Raw genomic sequence first — 21,396 nt, forward strand, 5'->3', positions numbered from 1 at the left:
CTGCACAAGGCTTATTCGGTTTCAGAGCAAAGTCTGCCGAGGCAGTAAACGCTCCCGTAAATCAGACTCACTAAAGGTGCCTGCGCACAGCCTGCCGGCACGGCTTCCTGGCCGCTGGGCTCACACGGATGGGAGCGTGTTGCTTTGCAGCTCCGAGCAGATTCAGGAGGGGGCACGAGCCTGACCCATCCCAAGCGCAGTGCGGGCCAAGGCCGCTGCCTGAGGCGTGCGGGGCCAGTTGCTTTTAAATGAGAGCTGCTGCCAAGCTAACTAAAAAGAACCCACAACCCGTTGATTAGAACCAGTTGCAAGATCCCTGTGAAACCGATGTTGAGGAAAGATACATATATATATATATATATTTTAATTGAAAACAAAAATGTTAGGAATATATTTTTCTAGATACAGATTTGGAGCTGCCCAGTCAGCTGCTAGGGCAAACAGCTCAACCCCCCCCGTGGATGTCCCCTGTGTTTCTCCTGCAAACACCCCTGTAACAATAGAGCCCCCCCACACCACAGATGGGAAAAAGGAGCCCCCTCAGCGGGCAGGAGAGCCCCAGGCAGCAGTAAGGACGCTGCACGCCCCCCATGTGTCGCAGAGACCCGTGTGTGGGCCTGGACCGCCCCCAGAGGCACCTTGCGGCCTGGGGTGGTGCTGGGGACACGGCACCAGAAGGCCTGCCTGTGCAGATCACTGCACCGTCCCCTCTGCTGGGGGCTGCATCCGGACCGGGTTTGTCCCCAGCTAAGCGGATGGGTGCCAGGTCTCAGGGACTAAATGCCTTTTATTCTGGGGGGGGATGTGTTCTGAAGTTTGGTTCTGGCTCAAAGTTGAGGCTTAAATATGTGGAGGGTAAAGTCTCATCATTAAAAAGTTTTAATCTGCCGGTTTCTTGACAGCTGTAAATCACAAGCACTCTGTACTGAATTCCCGTGTTGCCCAAGGGCGGTTTGCTCCTGGAGCATTACAGCGAGAGAAGACTGTGAGGAGGAGCAGTGCATGCCAGTGGGGAGGCTGGGCCGGCGGGGCAGGAGGTGCAGGTAGGAGGGCTCCCTGAGCGGAGGCACGCCAGGCAGCGCCGCTCACAGATTGCTCGCTGCTAGGTCATCCAGAGGGATGCATTTCCTGCTTGGCCTTGGTCCAGGACATTATACCCACGGTCTGCTATCTCTGACAGGTGCGGCAGGGTCTGTGTGGGGACCGTGTGTCCAGCAACCCGCCCAGGCCAGGACAGCACTGCAAACAAGCTAGGCAGAAGAGCAAAGTCTGTACCTATGGTGTGGAGAAGAGTATTTGCGGTCATTTATGACTACAATGAGAGTTGCCTGATAGCACAGCCCTGATGCAGCAGATGCCATCCAAGATTGGGCACAGGAGTGGTGGTGTCCACCGCATATGGTCCTTCCTGGTGTCTTTGTTGTCCTTCAGGCAAGTGTTTTGGAAGAGACCTTGCTAACACTGGAGACTCCCTTCTTCTCAGCCTTGTCATCTCTGGTGAAGACCATGGTCTTCATGAAGAAGATCTTCTATGTGAAGACGTTACCAACTTTGATGCTTATGGTCAAGCGGTGGCCAGTCTGGACAATGTCCGAAGCAATTCATCATGGTATAGAGGTTCACCTGCTCCAAAAGCATTTATAGGTGGACAGAGAGACAATATACGTGGCATAGGATAGTGCTACATGGAGTATTTCATCATTAGGGAAGTCCAGCTCCAGAAGAGGTATTGGGCATCTCTAGAAATGCTGTTGGCGTGTCTCAGTCCAGCTCCTTTACTGAATGCTCAAACCTCACTAGCCCCAGCTCCGCATCCTCAGTATCAGATGACTCCATCATCTTCAGAAGTGGACTCCTGGTATAGGAAATAATTACAAGGCTGGTACCAGCTGAGTAATTTTCAACTCTTCTTTCACACACACCCCTCCAGCCTTTGTGTTAAGGATCAGCTGATGTTCCTGCTGTTGCTTAACACGTCTCTTGTCTGGCGGGTTAGCAGAGCTCCTGCCTCTGGAGGAAGTCTTATCTCATGCTTTTGCAGCCAGAAAACTGCTGGTTGCAACACGGACTCTTAGGCCAAGAGTGAGTTATAGGAAGAAGAAAATCTGATAAGCTGTGTGGGTGGTGACATGCTGGTAAGGTCTAACCTCTTGCTTGTGCTGCAGCAGTGGATGGGGGCAAAGAGCCAAGCTTGGTGGAAAGAGTAGGGGGCTTCGAGGGAGAGCTCGAAGCAGTTTTTGAACTTTCCTCGTTGGGCATCCCAGGATTTGTTTTGTTCAGAAGGGCAGCTCTGGGCTTTTTCACACTCCGTGCGTATCTAACTTTGCCAGATGTCACCTGATAACAGGCCTCATCTATAATGCAGCAAGTGCTTGGTTTATCCAGCTAGCTTTGCTTTCACAGCAATTTCTGCACGTGTGCCTTTCTCCCCAGATGTCAGAAACCAGAGCTTGGCACCCCACAGCAGCCTCTGCACATCCCACACAGCCTGTTTCTTCTTGGCTTCTTGGTTCCTGAGGCCGCAGAAGGAGCTGGGGTCGTTTCACCTTCATGAGACAAGTCTCTCTTCTGTGACTGGGTAAATTCGGCTTTCGTCCTGGCTTGGCCACAGGCCAAGAGCAGCTTTCTTTTTATAGCGCACGTGTATACACGTGCTGACACCACATCCTGAACCCCGGCACAAAACCCCTTGTCAGCACGGCTGAGGCAATGAGGATGGTCATCGCTCGTTCTCTGCGGGAAGAGCATCTCGCAGCCCTCACACCAGCGCCTTGTGCTTGGCGTTCCACACGTCGGCGTCTGCTGCAGGGCGCAAAAGGATGGCCGGGAAGGCAGTGGGCTTATAAACAGCACTTCCTCCATGCTGCTCGCTTCTGGTTCTGCAGGGCTGCGATTGCGGCACCGGAGGATGTGAGGAAACGTGTGGTTAGGGCTTTTGCAGCTCTCGGCTCAGTTTCACACAGCTCCGCTGGCTTCGGGGGCAGCAGAAAACACAAGAGCTTAGGGTGGGAGGGCGTGAGCTGCAGGGCATCTGGTCTTCGCCAGCCAAATCCAGCCTGGATTACATATAAAATCATGTTCTGGTCTTTAAGGTCATTTTTGGTGTCTATATGTATTTTTAATTAATTAATTTTATTCTATTTTTAACCAAATAGAGCAAAAAGCTATACAAATTCTTGTACTGTCATTTTACTGGTTTTATACTGCTTTTTATTTTATAGTCTTTTATTTTTTTTCCCCTCTCCAAATATAACTAGGAGGCTGCTTTTTTTTTTTTTTTTGTATAGGTATGAGGATTTTTTATTCCTCTGGAGGAACCAAGGGGTCTGGGACACAGCGGCTCAGTGGAAGGAAGAACACATCTTCCATGGGTGAGAGGGCAGTGAGGACCCATGCGAAGGTGTGTAATGCTCCATGAGCTGCTCTGTGCAGGCAAAATGCAGAGCTTGCTCTTGTTCCAGCTTTTCCATAATGAGGCATTTAAAAATAATAATTAAAAAAGTCAAAACGCTATTTTTAATTTCTTGTCTGTTTTAACATTAGGAGTTGTGCTCTGGCTTTGCTCTTCTAAGAAGCAAAAGAGGCCACAACATGCATGAGCTACCCAAGGAGTCTTCCAGAAAAATAACTGATGGATGGCTATTTTTTGTGTTTTAGGGTAACATTGTGTTTCCTCCCATCTCCGCTTTCCCTGGTGTGTACATATGTATACGTGCAGATGGCTATGTGCTTGCACACCTGCACATACAAGATTTTCAAAAGATACAAATTTAGGCTTGGGGAGGTCTCTGCATATTTGCTGGAGCGGCTCAACACAGGTATGTTTCAGTGAAACTGCGGTGGCTCCTCTGTTAACTCAGCCCCACAGCAGACCAAATCCAGCTGAACCACATGCAACAGCACTAATCCAGTGCCATTCATTGTAGCAGTTTTCTGCTGTGAGAGCTAATTAATTAGTTTCTGTAAAGACCTTTGAAGGTGTAAAGTGCTAAGTAAGTGTGCAGCAGTATTATCCAAAGGGTGTGGACTTCAAAGCATAATGGGCACTATTTAAATATGAACATTTGTAATCTCAGCTCATGATTTCTTTAAAACAAAAAAGAACAGTGTGCCAAGAGGAGGACCCGGCCCTGAACTGCAGAAATCAGTCTCTGGCCAAGGCTGCTCGACTGCAGCATGCGTGGCGAGGGCCGGGGCTGCAGTGCCCAGCCCCAGGGAGGACAGGAAGGGGATGGGGATGCCAATGGGACGCACACACTGGGGCTGCCAGCGGGGATGTTTTCACCCTTCCTATCTCACGGGCATCTCTGCCACCTCCTCGTGTTGGTTCATCTTTCTTCCTTTTTTGCCAAGGCAACAGGACATGGGATGACAGCGCATATTTGTCTGCCTTTCTGTGGAGTTTGGCTTTCCAAAGGAGCGTTTCTGTATCAGCACATCTGAGAAACAGCAGTCACTTTGGTAATGCTGACCCTGAGGAAGAGTCACAAAAACTAGTAATCTCCCTGGATGGTGAGCCTTCAGTTCATGATCCTTGGTTTTCAGCCTTAGCATACCGGCATAGCCAGGAAGAGTCTTTCTCTTTTAGTAATTTTCTATTTTAAAACTGATTTGATTAAAGTGGGAGACTAAAAGTGCTGAGAAAAAAAAAAAAAAAAAAAAAGAAAAGCAGTCCTTTCTCAAAGATTAGTAGGTAAATTGCTTGTCACAGAAAGCTCCTACAGTACCTCTGCATTAGCTCAGCCTCCCTTCTCCATAAGCCTTGTGAAGATTTTAGGTGGCAGGCAGCCCTTGCCTGGACAGAGCCATAGTGTGTTTTTTGCAAGCTGATACCTTGCAACCTGTAGGTAATTAAAAACGTTCCCATTTGGTAGGCTTGATTGCTCTGAAGGTTTCAATCTGCGGGCTTTTTGTGGGTAAATTCCCCTCAAACCATGTGGCTGCTCTCAGGGCTGATGGTCATTCAGGCAGCTGTGATGGTGACAACAAGTTGAATATGAGCCAGCAGTGTGCCCTGGCAGCCAGGAGGGCCAACCGTATCCTGGGGTGCACCAAGCACGGCATTGCTAGTTGGTCAAGGGAAGCGATTGTCCTGCTCTGCTCTGCACTGGTGCGGCCTCACCTCGAGTACTGTGTGCAGTTCTGGGCACCACAGTACAAAAAGGACGTGAAACTGTTGGAGAGTGTCCAGAGGAGGGCTACTAAGGTGGTGAAGGGCCTAGAGTGGAGGACGTATGAGGAGCAGCTCGGGTCACTGGGCCTATTCAGCCTGGAGAAGAGGAGGCTGAGGGGAGACCTCATCGCGGCCTACTGCTTCTGCACGAGGGGGAGTGGAGGGGCAGGCGCCGATCTATTCTCTTTAGTCACCAGTGACAGGACCCGTGGGAACGGTGTCAAGCTGAGGCAGGGGAGGTTCCGGCTGGATATCAGGAAGAGGTTCTTCACCGAGAGGGTGGTCGCACACTGGAACAGGCTCCCCAGTGAAGCAGTCACTGCACCAAGCCTGTTGGAGTTTAAGAAGCATTTGGACTGTGCACTTAGTCACATGGGCTAAACTTTTGGGTAGACCTGTGCGGGGCCAGGAGTTGGACTTGATGATCCTTATGTGTCCCTTCCAACTCGGGATATTCTATGAGTCTATGGTCAGAAAGCCGCCTGTGCCCCCACAGATACTGTGGGAGCCTGCAGGGGGCAGTGGGGACTGGGGGTGCCACCCACCAAAGGGACCCGTGCACGGATTTATGGAGCCACGCTGTGTTCTGCCACTGCTTCCAGTGCAAGTGTCAAAAGGAGAAAAAACAAAGGTAGAAGCCAATATATGGAATACCCTTTTAATCCTTTCACAGCCTTATTTCTTTCACGCGTGATTGGGGATTTGTAGATGTATTTGCTTCCAGTTTGATTGAATTAATGGATGTATTTGACTGTGCGGTTTTATTTTATTTATTTTTTTCTTTCCTTCTTTTATTCAGGAAATACATTCTGTTATGGTACTGTTTTTCAGAGAGACTGCTGTTATTTCCTTTCATGTTTACCAACTGATGGAAATCTGTTTTTGGCTTTAGTAGTAGATTCTGACTGGAATGGATGCTGCACTTTATAGATAGCTTTCAATTGTTCTACAGCAATAAAAAGTTTATTAAAATGACTGGTTTTGCAACATGACATACTGCTATTGTTGCTGTCCAGGAAATGAATTTGCAACAGACTTTTTTCCTATGATTCTTCTGGCAATTGTTATTTCTGTTTCTGACAGCCTTTACAGGCTACCCTCAATTCCTGTGATTTGCAATAATGTTTTAAAAATAGGTTTTAATTCTGAAGCGGCAGCTTGAATTGAGGATAAATCATACCATTCTCATGAGAAAAAAAAAAATCCTGATATGGATGAGAATTACATCTACTTGTGTTTTCTCCTGTAAATATGTTTATTGGGGGTGTTGGTCTGTCCTTTACATATGAATTGAACGAACTGAAAGATGATAACATGCTCACCAGTATGTGTTTCTTTAAGAAAAGCTTCTGGAGTTGGCAGTGAACATCCACAGCCAGTAGCAGAGCTGAAATGCAGCCTCAGGAAAAGTCACAGGCACTTTGGAAACCTGGGTGATTAAATTCAGCCTCTTCAGCTTGGCCTGTTCCACAGTCCGTGGAAAGACTCAATTCTTTTTCTTCCAGACTTTAAGTAGAAGATATTTAGCATAACTGCAGTAGTTTCTGCTCCTAATATTTTCTTCTCAAAGCCTTTTCCATGAAACTCTTTGTCAGGGAACATGAACCTGGGTTTTGGCCTCTGAATTATATCAGAGCATCCCCATGCCCAAGCAGTCTTGAACTAAATCATAAACTGGATGTTGGTTTATGTTATTTCTTCATTGTATATTTGTCAAGGCAGCTGGAGAGAAGACCCAGTTTATTTTTTCAAATGCTCTGTGTCATGCCTGTCGTGTGACTGTGGAACTGGCCACGTAGTTAGCAGGAACGTCTCCGTACTGGTCGTATGGAGCAGTGGCGAGATGCACGAGGTAGAAGCATTTGTTTTCACCTTCCTGGGCTACCTTCCTGCTGCTCGCCTTTGCTCCTGTTCCCAGTGCCTCTGCCCTAACAAAACAAGGGAGATCTCAGAGCAAGGTAAAAAAGGTGAGTTGCTTCCCCTGCGTGAAGTACTAAGGGAGAGGAGGGTGCAGCAGAAGGATTAAGAAATAAACCTTGATCCCTGCTTTTGTGGCAGCACCCGTGTCCCTAACTAAGGAAGAAAGTAACCACAAGTGTCAGCAGCAGAACCAGAGGTTCAACTTCAGGATGTTTAAAACACGTTCAAAACATGCGCTGCCCTCCACTTCCTTGCTCTCAACTTCTCTTTCTCTGCTTTTGCTTAACCTGCCCGTGTGGCTCTTCCCCATTCCCTCCTTTCTCCCTGGTCTCCGGGGCTCAGGGACGGGTGGGACGGGGACCCCAGGGCTGTGGGGCCAGGCAGGAGGAGGGAGAGGGTGCAGGAGGCCGCTGCCACCTCCTCTGAGCAGCTCGAGGTTCTTGCTTTTTGGTCAGAGACAGCAGAAGGAGGTTGGGTGCCGTTACATCACTGCTGTGAAATGCATGTTAATGGCTCGTCAGCTCGGCTCCACGTTTGGTGGGAGGGAAAGCCGGCGTGTCTGGCAGCACCAGGCCCTGCAGCAAACCGCAGTGTGCTGGTGCTGGAGGTGGTACTGGCCCCAGCTGCTGCCGCTGTGGTTTTTTTTTTTTTTTGTTTTTTTTTAGTGGAGAAAAGTAAATCAAACTTTGGCTCCTGCTTTACGGTTTGCCGTAGGCTCCTTTTGCTGACTGTGTTACTTTGCAATCGTATTTTAGAGACAGTTTTATCACTGAGCTCTTAAAGAAACCAAGCCCATGTGGATAACACCCTGCAAGTGTGATGTCCTGGCAGGGACGTGTCAGCCCAGTCTGGTTTTTGGCTGACAAGCCCGTGGAGCAACCTGCAGCCTCTGTGCCTTCATTTGCTGTTGGGATGGAGGAGAGCAGAGCAAGGCTGGCGTGGCGAGCTAGCTGGTGCTGCGTGGACCAGGCTTCCTGTGCCAAACACGGGGCTCTGCTCCAGATACAAAGGAAGAAATGAGGTGAGCAAAACAGAGAGGCTCAAGGAAGGATGAATTTGTTCCATTTCATAGGACAGCATGTTATTTTTCCCTACTTTCGCCATTCGTTAGGGCAAGATACTGATCAGAGGAGCTGAACCTGAGTTGCAGGGCTCCCTGGACCTCAAACCAGCCGCAAAAACCCTTAGGATCCCATTCAGCTGTCTACTCCTACTGAGCACAGCATCTGAGCACTTGTTTTCTAAATACTTTTTTTTTTTTTTAACTTTGGTGAAGTAACTTGAATTTTTTTAATCATGTTTATTCACTTCCTAATTTGCAAGAATTAAGTAATTCACAATGGATGTCTCAGTCAGTGCTGTGAATTAGTGAATGGCTATTGTACTAAAAGATCTCCCACATGTTGAATTTAATTTCTAAGAGCTTGGAAAAATCGTGGTCTCTCTGCTCACGGATTTCCCTGAAGCACACTACATGGTGACGGTAATTATTCTGAACGCATCGCCTGCAATGACTTTTTTCCAGCGGTCATTTGTAAAGCAGTAGTGTCTATTTTCCGAGTGCTGGTGTTGAATCACTGTGCCGGTGCTCGTCTTTAATTCTTTCTTCTCTCTCTTCACTACCCTGAACATTATCTGTTTAAACTTGAATGTTTTTAGCATAATTACAGGTTAACAATTTGAGCTCAGACATACACACCCTTTCGATGTTGGCTTTGAGAACAATTATTTCCAGCTCACAAGCAGGATATACAAACTGCCAACATTTTGCCGACCGCATGCTGTGGGCCCAGACAAGCCTGGCAAACCATACCCGGAGGCCTTGTCACCTTGTCACCCGCATGAGAGGCATGTCCCACCGTGCACTTCAGGTCCAGAACTGCTCTGTCTGTCTGTGAGACGAGCTGTCATCACAAGGAGATTTTTTTTTTTCCCTGCCCCACCTTCCAGTGGTTCAGGAAAACATCCCCACGGCCGCAGCACTGCTGCAGCTGCCCGGCTGCGTAGCTGAATGCAAATTCATGTGCACTTTGACACTGTCGTGCACAGGGGTGGTTGCAAGTGTGGTCAGAAATGTTCTTCTGAGCCTGAGCCCTAAGACGCAGCCCACCAAGCAGGCCTTTTCACATGGGCAGCGCAGTGTACGAGGAGGCCAAGCCTTTCACTTGTTCCATGAGATCTCTGCAGCAGAGCCAGGGACAGGAATCTCCTTTTGTCTTAATCAGCTTTTTTTTTTAATTTTAATTTTTTATTTTTTATGCCCTCATTACCAGGAAATACCACTGCTACTGCTCCTCAGAGAAAGGGAATACCTGTATCGTTAGGTGTCTCCCCACCACCACCCTGACCCTCTCAGTATACACATAAGATTTCTCCCTTTTTTTTTTTTTTAACAGACTTCTGTCTATAATGCTGTATATTGTTTCTTTCAGCACTTTGCAGTGAAGCCCAGGGAACTATCAGGGCTGAAACTGGAGGTGAACACGGGGACTTTCAACAGGGAAGAGAGCGGGATATTACAGGCAGATGGCATGCAAAGGATCCAGGAATGAAAAATCAGTCTCACAGGGGCGAGAAGTTGGACTGTGAAATACTGGAGGTTGCTGTAAGGCTGCTAAAAGACGCAGTTAGGGCAGAATACACAGAATACACATAGATCCAGAAATGCAACACGTGGGGCAACGCAGTGGCCAAGCATGTTGCTTGGGCACACCAGCTGAGCTCTGCTGAGCTGCTGTTTTCTTGGCCCTCTGGTTGCTGCCCGGTGAGGCAGCTGGTGGTCATATTTGTTGTCTATTTGGTGATTGTTGTCTATGAAAATTATTTTTGCTTATGCTTGAGTGTTTTTTTTTTATTATTATTATTATTTTTTTATTTAGTAAACTTCCAGCTCAGAGGAAGTGAACATCTGCCAGGCGTCAGGGCAGAGAAGTGTGCAGGGGAGACCCTTTGGTCCCCAAGGGCAGTGTATAAGTGCAGCTGCACATGGAAACCCCACCACACCAGTTCAGGTGTCCTTATGGAAATTGCTTTTGCTTTTCACCTGCCCAGTCACCTCCTGGTGGCTTGAATACATCCTCACTCCACTCAAAATGAGAGTTATGTTTTACTTGCCATTTCTACTCTTTTCACAAACAAATCTCTGGTTGCCTTTCCCTAGAGGGAGGAGGAAGAAAATCAGCCTTCACACCTCCCTTCAGACCTTCACCTGGCTCTGGTGCTGCAGGTTGCCAGACGCAGGGCTGGAGAACCATGTGAACCAGGCAGACAAGAAAACCAAATGTCTCATTTCTTCATATCCACTTCTTCCTTTCCTGCTCCTGCAGCTTGTCTCTAGTGGAGGGGACCAGACCAGCAGGGATTTGAGAGACTGGCTGCTCTGCATGATCTCCCTGCACAGGGACAACAGCAGAAGTGCTGGGCTGCCTTTTCAATCCAAAATGCAATAAACCCCACAGTAAGAGTTGTCGTGTCCAGTACTGTGTCCAGGTAAGGACCGTGTGGGAGAGCAAGGGACAGCTTGGCCCGCCTAACACAGGTTTCTCTCTCTCTCTCTCTCTCTTTCTTTTTTTCTAGGCAGAAAAGGCAAAGCATAACACATGGAATTCAAAGCAGTAACATTCTTCTGCAGAAAAAAATGACACTGAGAACACCAACCAAAAACTTTCCCGGTGATGTGACAGGCGAGCTACAGGAGAGTAATGTGAAGAAACCTAACGCGACAGAGGTAATTAAAAAGAAACTGAAGATAGAAACTGTCAGCTGGAGATGTACAGTGCAGCAGAGCATGAGGAGCTTAAGGACTTTTCGGAAAACCAGGCCAGCGAGTCCCAAATTGCCATACAGCAGTAATACATCAGGCCCGCAGGTGCAAGTGTTCATTTCAAATCATAGCTTGTAAGAAATTAATGACTTGTTCCATAAAAACATATTTTTCTGTTTTAGAATCATGTTGTGCATTATACTGTTCTAATGGACAACATCACCTTGATGACTGTTGGGATGTATGCAGCTTTCGTCCATCCAGGCTAGCCTGTGTTTGTCACAGGGGGGGTAACGCAGCGGTGTTATCTGCCAGGGACACAGAAACAGCTGGAGCCTGCCCTCACACACAAGGAGCCCCACAAAAACCTCAGTGCCTTAACAGGCTGCCCGAATCCCGAGCACAGGGCCGGCAGGGCAGGGCGGGAGGCGTCCCTCGTGCCTCAGCCAGGTGAGGATGGAGGCCCTGGCATGGCTGTCGTGGCTTTTGTGGCCTCTGCAGTGCGTGTGTGAGCTGGTGACGGCTGCTTCTCCTGAGGAGTCTCGGTATCTCTAGTGGCGAGGGAGAGTTTTTCAGCACTTGAAGGGAGCCTACACAAAAAATGGAGAGTGTTTTTTTATTTATTTTTTACATGGGCAGATAGTGATAGAAGGGGGAACAAGGACAAGGGTTTTAAGCTGAAAGAGGTTCAGTTTACATGTTGGGAGGAACTTCTCCACACAGAGGGTGGCGAGGCGCTGCCTAGAGCAGCTGTGGCTGGCCCACCCCCGGCAGTGCCCAAGGCCAGGCTGGATGGGGCTGGGGGCAGCCGGGGCTGGGGGCAGGGGGCCCTGCCCAGGGCAGGGGCTTGGAGCCAGGGGCTCTTCGAGGCTCCTTCCACCCCAAGCCGTTCTGTGATGCTACGATTTCTACCCAGGGGCTCTTTCTCGCCCTCGCGCCCTTTCCCCGTCTCTGCCCGTCCCTGCCACAGCAGCGCCCTGCAGGGGCCGCCCCCCGCCGTTCCGCCCCTCCCGGGCCTCTCAGCGCGGCCCCGGCCCCGGGCCGCCCGCCTCAGGCCGGGCCCGAGCGGGGCGGCGGCCTCGGCCTCGTCCCTCCGCTCCGCCAGGGGGCGGCGGCGGGCGGCGGCGGGCGGAAGAGAGGCCGCGCTCCGCCGCTGCTGCCGCCGCCGCCGGCTGCTCGCCGCGCTCCGCCGCCGGCCGAGGGACGGGCGCCAGGGACGGGGCCGCTGCGGCGCAGCAGCACCGCGGGCCGGGGGGGCGGGGGCCGGGCCGCGCCTCTGCCTGCAGCCGCCGGAGCCGGGCGGTCGGGCCGCGCCAGGGGCAGGGGCAGGCCCCGCCGGACACGGACACGCCGCCGAGGAGGCGCCGGGCCGCGGGCCAGGTACCGAGGCGGGGGGCGGCGGTGCGGGAGCGGAGCGGGGCGGAGGAGCGGGGCGAGGCGCGGCCGGCGCCGGCTTCCCCGGGGGGCTCCGCGGCTGCCGGGCGGGAGCGAGGTGCGGGGCCGGGGCCGGGCGCCGCGGCCTCCCCCGGTGCCTGCGGGGCGCTGCGCGGCGGCGGGGCCCGGCCCGGCCGCTCGGTGCTGCCCGTGTGGTGCTGCCGGGCGCGGGCTCGGGGCGCTGCTCCCGACGGCCGGCGCCCAGGCCTCTTCCTACAATTGTTCGGCGCCTTGGGAGCCCTGCCGGGCCTCCGCGCAGCGAGGGCTGCGTGTGCCCAGGACGCCTCCCGCTTTATTTACGCGGGGGACCCCCCCGCTGGCAGCTGGCGCAGCGCGAGCTCTCTCTTCCGTTAAAAGTAAAAAATAAAAAAAAAGTTTTTCGTGCTTTATTTCCCCTACAGTTCCGTGACGTGCTGCTAGTCTTGAAACTAGGAAGCGTTCGGTATTTCTTGTTTGTTTTCTTAAAAGTAACGTAAATTTTTTGGAAGCGTTCATGCTAGGTGCGTATGATTTATTTAGAAGCTGTATGCTGGCTTATGCGAATGGTGTGATTTAATTTGCACGGTGAGTCAAAGATTAAATTACGTGACCTAGGCTCCTTCGTTCCAGGGAGGCGAGTAACAATGCTTGGAGAAGCAGTTTAAATGTAGATCAGAAATGAAATTTGATTAGCATCGAGATACTGCGGAGGTTTTTTGTGTGTGTGGTTTTTTAACTTACCTATCAGAAACTGCAAGGCAGGGCCCGGTGTTTTCCTTTCAGCGTGGTAGCTCATCACCAGGAAGCGTGTCTTCCTTTCAGTGCTGGGAGCTCCTGAAATCATACAGTGACAGAGGAAGTGTCACATCCTGAGCTTGCACCTCAGCATCTAAACTTGTAAATAGCAGGTTTTTACTCTGTCAGACACTGTGTGACTTCGGTTAATACGTGTAACCTAATACCTCTTGATGTAGCACTTGTATTTAACTGGAGAGAAGAAAAAAGGCCAAGAAATACCACGAGAATTAGGATAAGCACGGTGCCTGTTTTGGTGTCAGAAGTGACTTTTTTAGTTGCCACGAGTAACGACAACAGCTTGCCTGCTTCATAAGAGCGGCCTGATGCACCAGGGCAGCACCTGATGCTACCAAGTCTTGGTAGGATCCTTTCTGTCATTGACTCACAGCTGTAGGAAATTATATTTTACAACTAGCTTCGTGGTTGTCTTGTGACACGAGGACCTCCTGAGTCAGCCAGGTAGCATGCACTCGGCGCAAGTTTTCTTGTACGTAAACGCTCATCCTGATGGTAGTGCGGTGGCAGGGATTTTCTTCGCTCAGGCCAAAGAGGTGCCTTTATGCAGGAGGAGGTTGTGTCTGGAGTTCGTATGTGTGCAGTAACGTGCTGCTGAATGTTTCTAAATGCTGAGAGCGTTTATTTTCCAAGTTGATTGCATTCTCTCTTAGTGACTCGGAGCTCTGAAACTTTGATGCCTTCTGTAAGCTTTTAATGCGTGGTTACAGAGTGTTGAAAAGCAGTGCTACAAAACAGAATTCACCTTTACTGCGGATGTATGTATTTTTACAAATAAAGGAGACTAAGTAAAAGTGCCAGTTAAGTAATACTTTGTGACAATATGTCTTGGAGAGATAATTATGCTCGTTGGGTATTATCAAGCGCAGGCAAATGTGTATTCCCAGGGGGGTGCGACAATATTAAGGTAACTCCACCTCTTCGAATTCCTTGATTGCCTTTACGAAACATTTATTCAGGAGGGAATGGTATCTGTTTTGCATTCTATCATGGAAGCTAGTGAGTTACCTTCTTATTAATTAACTGATGGGAGTCAAATGAGACCTTAGTATTGTGCTGTGTGCGCTGCACTTCCTAGTTTTTAAGGTGTTTTTGTGAGTGCTGGAATTACCGCCCAGCGTCCTCACTTCTGAATCAGTTCTGTGTTGTTTGAGTTTCTGCAGATTTTTTTTTAATGAGCTTCTTTGCGGCCTGAATTTTTGTATTAAATATTTCTCCAAGCTTTGATAATATCTGTTAAAGTACTTAGAGGCTATAGACGTTAGGTAAAATGCTGTCTTGTTTTCTACTGCATGTGGAGTTTTGGAACGGCACGCTAATGGTTGATGCTAGCTTGAAGCAGGGGGTAGGAAGGAGTCTGGATCACCTTCTGAATTCCCTTCTGGCCCTGCTTTTCTGTAATTCTGACACTTTATAATACGGTTTAATTACAAGAGCAGCTATTAAAGTGTGATTACCTTTGTCTAATTGGAGGCATCTTGCAGCTTTCTATCAAAAATAAGATTTGAGTCATCTGCTCCTTCCAAATTAATAGTGCCACAACAGTGTGCAGCTCTTTCATGTGAATAATGTGCAAAGCAAAAATATGAGTTGCAGTTGGAATATCATATTTTCAAAGTTGTATAATTGGAATCGTGTCCATTTAACAATTTCTGGTATGGAAGTAGTCAGCTGTGTGCACTTTTACCCCTTCTTTTTATCTGCAAATTGTAGCCGAGTATTAATTACATTGAACAAAAACCTCTCTGGTTGTTCAGTGATCTTCAGTCTTAGCATTCACGGTACCTGTAGGTTTTTGTAACTGTAGATAAACCTCAAGCAAGATGAAAAATTCCTGCTGCTGTGAGTGCTTGAGGTTGCGCTGTTGTAGCAGGAGAACTTTTAAAATGTCACGTTGCTAGTTTGTTTTCTAATTTAGGGTGCTTATTAGGGCGAGTTGTTTGGCAGCTCCGCGCTCAGTCCCTTCTGCCTGAGCTCCCCCTGTCCCCGTGCGTTCGTTCGGTCAGCGTTGTGCTTCTCGCACTGTGAGGTGCAGAGGTATCGGCCGCAGGGACACAAATGTCTTCTGCCGGGAGGTGAAACTTTACGCTGAGATCGCTGCCTCCCCCCCCCCCCCCAGCCCAAGTGCGAACGCCCTGGTTAAATTAGAAGATGATGATGTCTTGAATTATTTTAACGGACTTGATCTGGGCTTTTAAATGCATGCTTCAGTAGTACTTAAGGCTTAAACCGGTGTCATGTGAGTTTGGTCTTTCTTTAGCCTGAGCAGATTTACATGCTTTCGCTATTCCACCTCACGGTAAAATGACACATTTGGTTGTGTCCCCATTTTAAGTGCTCTTTGTGAAGGGTTGAATTTAGGTTGGAACCAAACTGGAAAGAGCCAAAAAGCTGTGTGTTTACAGGAATAACTCTGGTTATTCCTCAGCAGCCTTCATGGCCTGCATTTCTCAGGTAACATTAATTTAGAAAGTAAATTTCTTAGGTTTAAATAAACAACTGCAATTTGCTTTTTAACTCCCTTGTTTTGGGTATTCTAGCTAACATTTCATAGTCAGAAGACACTATAAAAAGTTCCTGACTGTGGATTTCAAATATGCTAAAAAGAAGCACATTTTAAGTCCATCCACAAGGGCATAAAATGAGAGGGGACGTTACTGAATGTTCTAGCTAATCCTTCTGTTTATTAAAAATCTACTCCTCCTGGTAAAATACCTAGTTGATTTTTAAAGATCCATTTGCTTTGTAATTCTTCCCTTCCCTTTAAATGCTTAGAGAATTAATTACTGAAAAGTTAAATATGTCTTTGTAAAGAGAGCTCAAAACAGGAGAGGTTGGAATTAGTACAGAGCTCTAGTAATACTGAAACTTGGTTTTCTAAGTTCAGCAATATCTTTTGATGAAGTTATTTAGGAGTTACTGCTTGGACTTATTTTAAAATATTCAGGTATACTTTCAGTATCTCACACAGAAAAATTAATTGCTTTTGAACCTTACCCTATTGTGTTTATTTTTCTTATCAATTTATATTGATGCATTATTTCAGTAGCAAGACATAATTCGTTAACTAAAAGGTTGACTGAAACAGTGCAAGATTGGAAACATGACATTAATGCAGCTAGGATATGACTTGGCTATAAATTAAATTGAATTAATGGCAACTTTTCACAGAATTGAATATGTGTGATTGTAAGAGAAGTACTTCTGTTCGGTTATTTGAGTATGTGAAATGTCTTACCTCCTGTGAGGCGAGCTGTGTTACAGCACAGGAGACTGATGCTGCTTTCGCTATTGCTTTTCTCTTTGCTCCTCTGGCCAGTGGCTCGCCTAGAGAGACTTATCATGGTCGGGTACCTTTTTAACGTCTGTGTTCAGAAGTACTCAACTTCCCAGTGTATCTGCTGAGGGATTTGCCTTAAAAAAAAATCCATGGGCGTTGAAATACCAGCAGCCTTCCGTGTGATGCGGTGGGTCTGTGCTGCTCGTGCTTCAGAGCATCCTGCTGCAGGGGAGTCCGACCTCTCGCCCTGGGTAGGCAGTTTGGGGAGCTCTTGCTACAGTGGTAGAAACGAGGCAAAAGTTATTTGTCATTATATTTTACTTTGATTACTACACGTAAAACATGCACATCACTGCTTTAGTAGGTCATGCTTGTAATCTATGTCAAAAGATCTCTTTTGCCTGATGCTTTTTAACAGCTTTTAAAAATGAATTCACGTATAACATCATCTGTAGATCAGAACAGCAACAGAAAAGCAGAAGAAAGGCTTGTTTACAGAGAAGTACGATTTTAGGAAAGAAAATCTGGGGGCTTTTGTTCTACCTGAGACCTTCGGGATACTGACGTGCAGTGAACGTAACGTGGATGAGCACTGGGAAGCCTCTCCCACACAGTTTATGAATGCATCGTTCCTCTAACCTGTAACACCTGCTAATCGAGTCCTAGGTTTCTTCTGAGCAGAGATTGGCAGCGATGGAGAAACTTCATGGGGAATTTAAAGAGAGCTGCTAGCGGAGAGCGTAATGCACTTCTTGGTAAAGGCTTTGTTCAGCACGTTATTAGGAAAATGTTGAGAAAGTAAAGTTAATCTCTCAAAAGTTGACTCTGAAATAACCAGAACATCAATTTCCTTCACTTACGCTGATGTGGTACAAAAAGTTTGATTGTTTTCATTTTTTTTCCAGCAGGACCACTTGTTCAGTCAGTGCACAAGGGAATGCTCAGTGAATGGGCATCCTTTGCCCATTGTGACTTGTTCAGTCACGATGTAGTATTTGGTGTTTGCTGTATTGTATCTTACTAGGACAGTTTTCTGAGGAAAGGAGGACTGAGGTCCCTCTTTTTTGTGGCTTCACAGATACTAATGAAAGCAAATTTCCTCCTGTTCTTCACAGGGTGGTGATTCTCCCCGTTTTTTTCAGGTGATGATGCTTAATCGGGAGCAATTTTCTCCTGCGTTTGGGTACGTGATGTTGAGTGTGTTATCTGGCACTCAACAGCTTATGCTTTGAAAGCTTCTTTTCCAGCAGCTTCCATTCACGGTGTGAGATTTGGTTCCCTAAATGTGGGTGTCTGGCTGGTGGTGTGTTAGGTGCTTTAAGGGATGTGCCCAAGACAGGCAGGAGGCTTGCGGTGTTCTGGAGGAGCAGCTGGAAACCACTTGGGCTGTTCTGATGCATTGGCTTTGGCCGTGGTGTTAGCTGTTAGTCCAGGGATCTGATTTTGGGCTCCCAGGAGGGGATGAATTCTTGAGCACTGTTAGGCACCGGGGTAGTGTCAGTGTCTTGTCTAATGAGACAGCACTTGGGCTTGACTGAGGGACCTGATTTTGCTGTCGTCTGCCTTGCTGCACACTTTCCAACTTAAGAAATAAACCAGGAAAAGTTCCTATGGAAAAATCTCTTTAGCAGCTAGTCTGTTGGTAGAATGAATGAAGGCTTCTCTCAGGAAAACGCAATTGAGGAAGACCGAAATAATCGAGGTAAATAGGAAAACTAAAATCTGGTAGTGTTGGGCTCGGGGGGCCCGGCTCCCTGAGCACAGCCGAAGCCCACGGGCACCGCAGGCCCTTGGCCCCCGGCAGCTTGGCAGCGCTGGGCCCGGTGGGCGAGGGGAGGCGGCCGCGCTCCTACGGTGCCGTCCTGGCAGTGCCCCGCGGTACCTGGGCGAGCGCTCCTCTGGACATGGTGATTGAGATTTGTAATCTCTAAGAAAAGCAGCGTATTGACTCATCGGTATTGACTAATATGTTTCCGTTTTACATCCATAATTGAGGTTGAGCAATATTTAAACTCTGCTCGCTCTGTAACAGGGTGGAGCCGGGGTAAACAGTTTTCCTGCTTGGAGCCGCGTCCATTCGCGGGGCACTGGGGCAGGGCTCTGGCCGAGCTGTGCCGACTGACCGGTGAGACTCTTACACCACGTGCTGCGGTGCGGGGATCAACATCCCTGGAGCCAAGAAAGCCTCTTTGTTCCATGAACCTGAAACGTTTTCCAAGAAAAGTAACAAAAACTTCATAGCGGTTGTACAGGATCCTGCGGTTGGTAGGGTGACAGACCCATGGATGTGCAACAGTCCTGGATTCTCTGAAAGGTTTTCTCAGTTTTCTTTGTACTTTGCTGAGGGACTGTGTGCTATTTGGTTGTTCTTTCTACCTGGTGGTTGTGTTTATTCCTTCCTGCCTGTGTGTATACATTTTTTATGTAGCTTAAAGGAAAATGAAGTCTTTGCTGAGCTTTCATTGCTGTTGGGAACCTCCATGTACGTATGTGCACGTGTGTCTATACATAAAAAACCCAAGAGCCATATAAGCATGGATTTATAATGTACCTCCAACAGAAGATGGATAATGCTTTTCCCTTGAGACTGACCATGCAAGGCTTGTTTTGCTTCCCATAGGAACTGCACTGCATTGCTACCGTCGAGTGGTTGGAGCGGACTGTGAAGAGTAGTTGTGCACTTGCTCTGGCACTGGCAGTCACCCCTCGTGTATTTTTGCAGATAGAGAGCTTAACGGTATGAAATTGAGGAAGAAATGTCAAATCTGTGTCTCAGAATTAGCTGTTCTTGAGCACTTCAGCGAACAAGGAGAAGGATTGTTGGCCACAAATACAGAATCTTCAGTCTGTAAATGCGTTATTTGTAACTTTCAGAATGCCTTGCAAGTGTTAAACATCCTTGGTAAGGACAGCGGAAGTTTCTACAACTTGTCACTTCTGTTTATTATGGTACTCTAACTTTGAGTGTTGTGGATTTGTGCCTCCAACATTTATATCAAAACTGAGAAAATCTGACTTTGCGCAAAGTCTGTAGATTAGATAACCAAATTAAAGTGCAGTTTGAGAACTTTGTGTTTCGTATTCAATGAGAAAATTAAAAATTATGGTTTAGGAGCTAAAAGGGAAATCTGGATAGCTCGACAAGCAATAAAATGCAGTGTCTTTCACATTAAATTTACTTAAAGTTTTTTGACTTAGTAGTAAAAATAAATAAAATTAATAGGTATCTGAATTGTATGAAGTCCCCAGTTTTACTTTTCTCTCTCATGGGTAGTTGATCAGATTCTGAAATTGTTACTGCACGCATTATATTTTTGTCATTTTCAGAAATGTTAAGCATACCATTGCAGATTATCTTGTAGAATTTATAACCAATAGTACGTTTTTACTGCAGCCAAACCTTAGGTTTTGGTCTTAAGCCAGTGTCCTAAAAGCATGAACTTATTCAGTCCTTCTTAAATTTGGCATTTTCCTAACACGGGAATTACTTTTATTGTTGAAAGCGGAATTAGAGTATAGAAAATGTTTTGGAGAGTGATTTGCCTCACCTTCAAGATTACAAGTCTTTTAGCATAGAAAATATTTCTTGAGACAATTAAAGCTTTTGAATAACTTGACAGTTTACCAAGGTTGTGAGTTTTGGTAGGTGCGTTTTTTTATTTCTAGAGGTGCTGGTTATATTACCCGATTTCCTTGCATAAACTTTTAGAGATGATAATTTCTGCTAGTGTTCAAGTTTCTCTTGGTAGCTTTATACAGTAACTGCGTTAGAGGAAAGTCGGGAGCTCTTATTTTAGTATTGTGAAACAATTTGATAGTTCCTTTTTCCAGTCCAGCTTTTCATAGCAGATCAGATAAGGGGAACTCTGTCCCTCAGAGACGCTTCATTTTTTCCAGTGCTAGTTGGCGTAATACTAGTTGCTTCTTGTTCCAAGCCCCATTTCTTACCTGCTGTCTCTAGACTGGTAGCTCTCAAAGCATTTTTGCAGGAGAGATGCTGACTCCTATACAGAAAGTACCAGCTGTTTGCAGCGCTGCTTAGTTATGTTTTGTGAACTAATGCCTGGTGAGTAATCACAATGGCTCATAATTACGTGGGCATGGCAAGAGCTTGGACTCTTTTAGGGGGCAATCTAGATCTTCGTGTTTCCTATGCTACATAGCATTTAATAACATGGAGTGAGGGGTTAAAGTGAGATTTCCTTCCCTCTGCCCCAAAATATTTGCTACAGAAGGAAAATACAATGGCATGGTGTTAAAATTCTGGTCCTCACCTAACCTTTCCTGAAGGCTTGTGCCGTTGTTACAGCACATAGTTCTCCTACCACTAGCAGGTATTGTCTTTGCCCTTAAATATATCTGTCTGTGCTCTGCCTTGCCCAAGAGGAACACACCTGTCTTGGCATTGTAGGCGTGATGTGGTTTAGGTAGCAGAAGTCGAATCCATTTGCGACTTTGCAGATGTAGGCCAAACGTGTGAACTGGCAGTGGAAACATCTGATTTGTGGGAACTGCATAAAGGAGACTTCCATACAGCAGTTTAGGCGTATCATTGTCTTGAAATGACTTTGGTGGGGTTTCTGTATCGCTGGGGCTGGTTCTGTTCTTGGGAGAAAGAAGGGAGTTATACTTTCTTAAAGTTCTTTTTTTTTGTTTGATTTTTTTTTTTATCATGGCACATAATTTAATCATCAATTCAATAATGAGTTCAAAACGTAGTCAAAAAGGGAGATATTGTTAATGTATATTCGCGTTCCTGAACCCATGACAGTTTTGTTCAGGCTAAATTTCAGCTAGCTACTTTTCCTAAGTTCTTTTCTTGTAAACACAAGGACATGTCGCTAGCAAGGAGGTGTACATCTGAATGTCACAGATGTGTTCAGGCCTGTAACGTGTCTTGATTTTTTTGCTGTTTCAAGTGATGCCATGTGAAAACTAATTGTTGATCCTGAGTATTTAAGGAAAAAGAAAGGTTTCTTCTGGCTAGCCTTGGATTTTGCTGATCTTAGCACTGTTTTCCCATCTGTCACGTTG

At 47.2% G+C, this 21,396-nt stretch overlaps 1 protein-coding gene and 2 long non-coding RNA genes across 21 annotated transcripts in view; 2 read left to right on the plus strand and 1 right to left on the minus strand.

Moving 5' to 3' along the window:
* Nucleotides 1–10,962, plus strand: part of LOC106040340 (uncharacterized) — a 47,935-nt gene extending 36,973 nt beyond the window's left edge. For 12 of the 18 annotated variants that reach the window (XR_010833603.1, XR_010833600.1, XR_010833589.1 and 9 more), the window contains 3 exons: nt 903–1,043; nt 1,181–2,578; nt 3,288–10,962. This is a non-coding gene — a long non-coding RNA (uncharacterized lncRNA). The remainder of the gene's footprint in view (nt 1–902; nt 1,044–1,180; nt 2,579–3,287) is intronic. The other 6 variants (XR_010833598.1, XR_010833599.1, XR_010833596.1 and 3 more) reach the window with 6 other exon arrangements.
* A 210-nt stretch (nt 10,963–11,172) lies between these two features.
* On the minus strand, nt 11,173–13,358 carry LOC136791458 (uncharacterized). 2 transcript variants are annotated; one of them, XR_010833607.1, is made up of 3 exons: nt 13,232–13,358; nt 13,011–13,103; nt 11,173–11,446 (listed from the first exon to the last, which is right to left on the minus strand). It is a non-coding gene; the product is annotated as an uncharacterized lncRNA (long non-coding RNA). The 2 variants fall into 2 exon arrangements; XR_010833608.1 differs by lacking the exon at nt 11,173–11,446 and adding an exon at nt 12,830–12,916.
* The window catches only part of CAB39 (calcium binding protein 39), a 40,980-nt gene continuing 31,578 nt past the window's right edge, over nt 11,995–21,396 (plus strand). The window contains exon 1 of the mRNA XM_067002512.1: nt 11,995–12,236. The gene's annotated coding sequence lies outside the window, so the exon portion shown is untranslated. The remainder of the gene's footprint in view (nt 12,237–21,396) is intronic.

Source organism: Anser cygnoides, chromosome 9, assembly GCF_040182565.1.
Source record: "Anser cygnoides isolate HZ-2024a breed goose chromosome 9, Taihu_goose_T2T_genome, whole genome shotgun sequence".
Classification (NCBI taxonomy): Eukaryota; Metazoa; Chordata; class Aves; order Anseriformes; family Anatidae; genus Anser; species Anser cygnoides.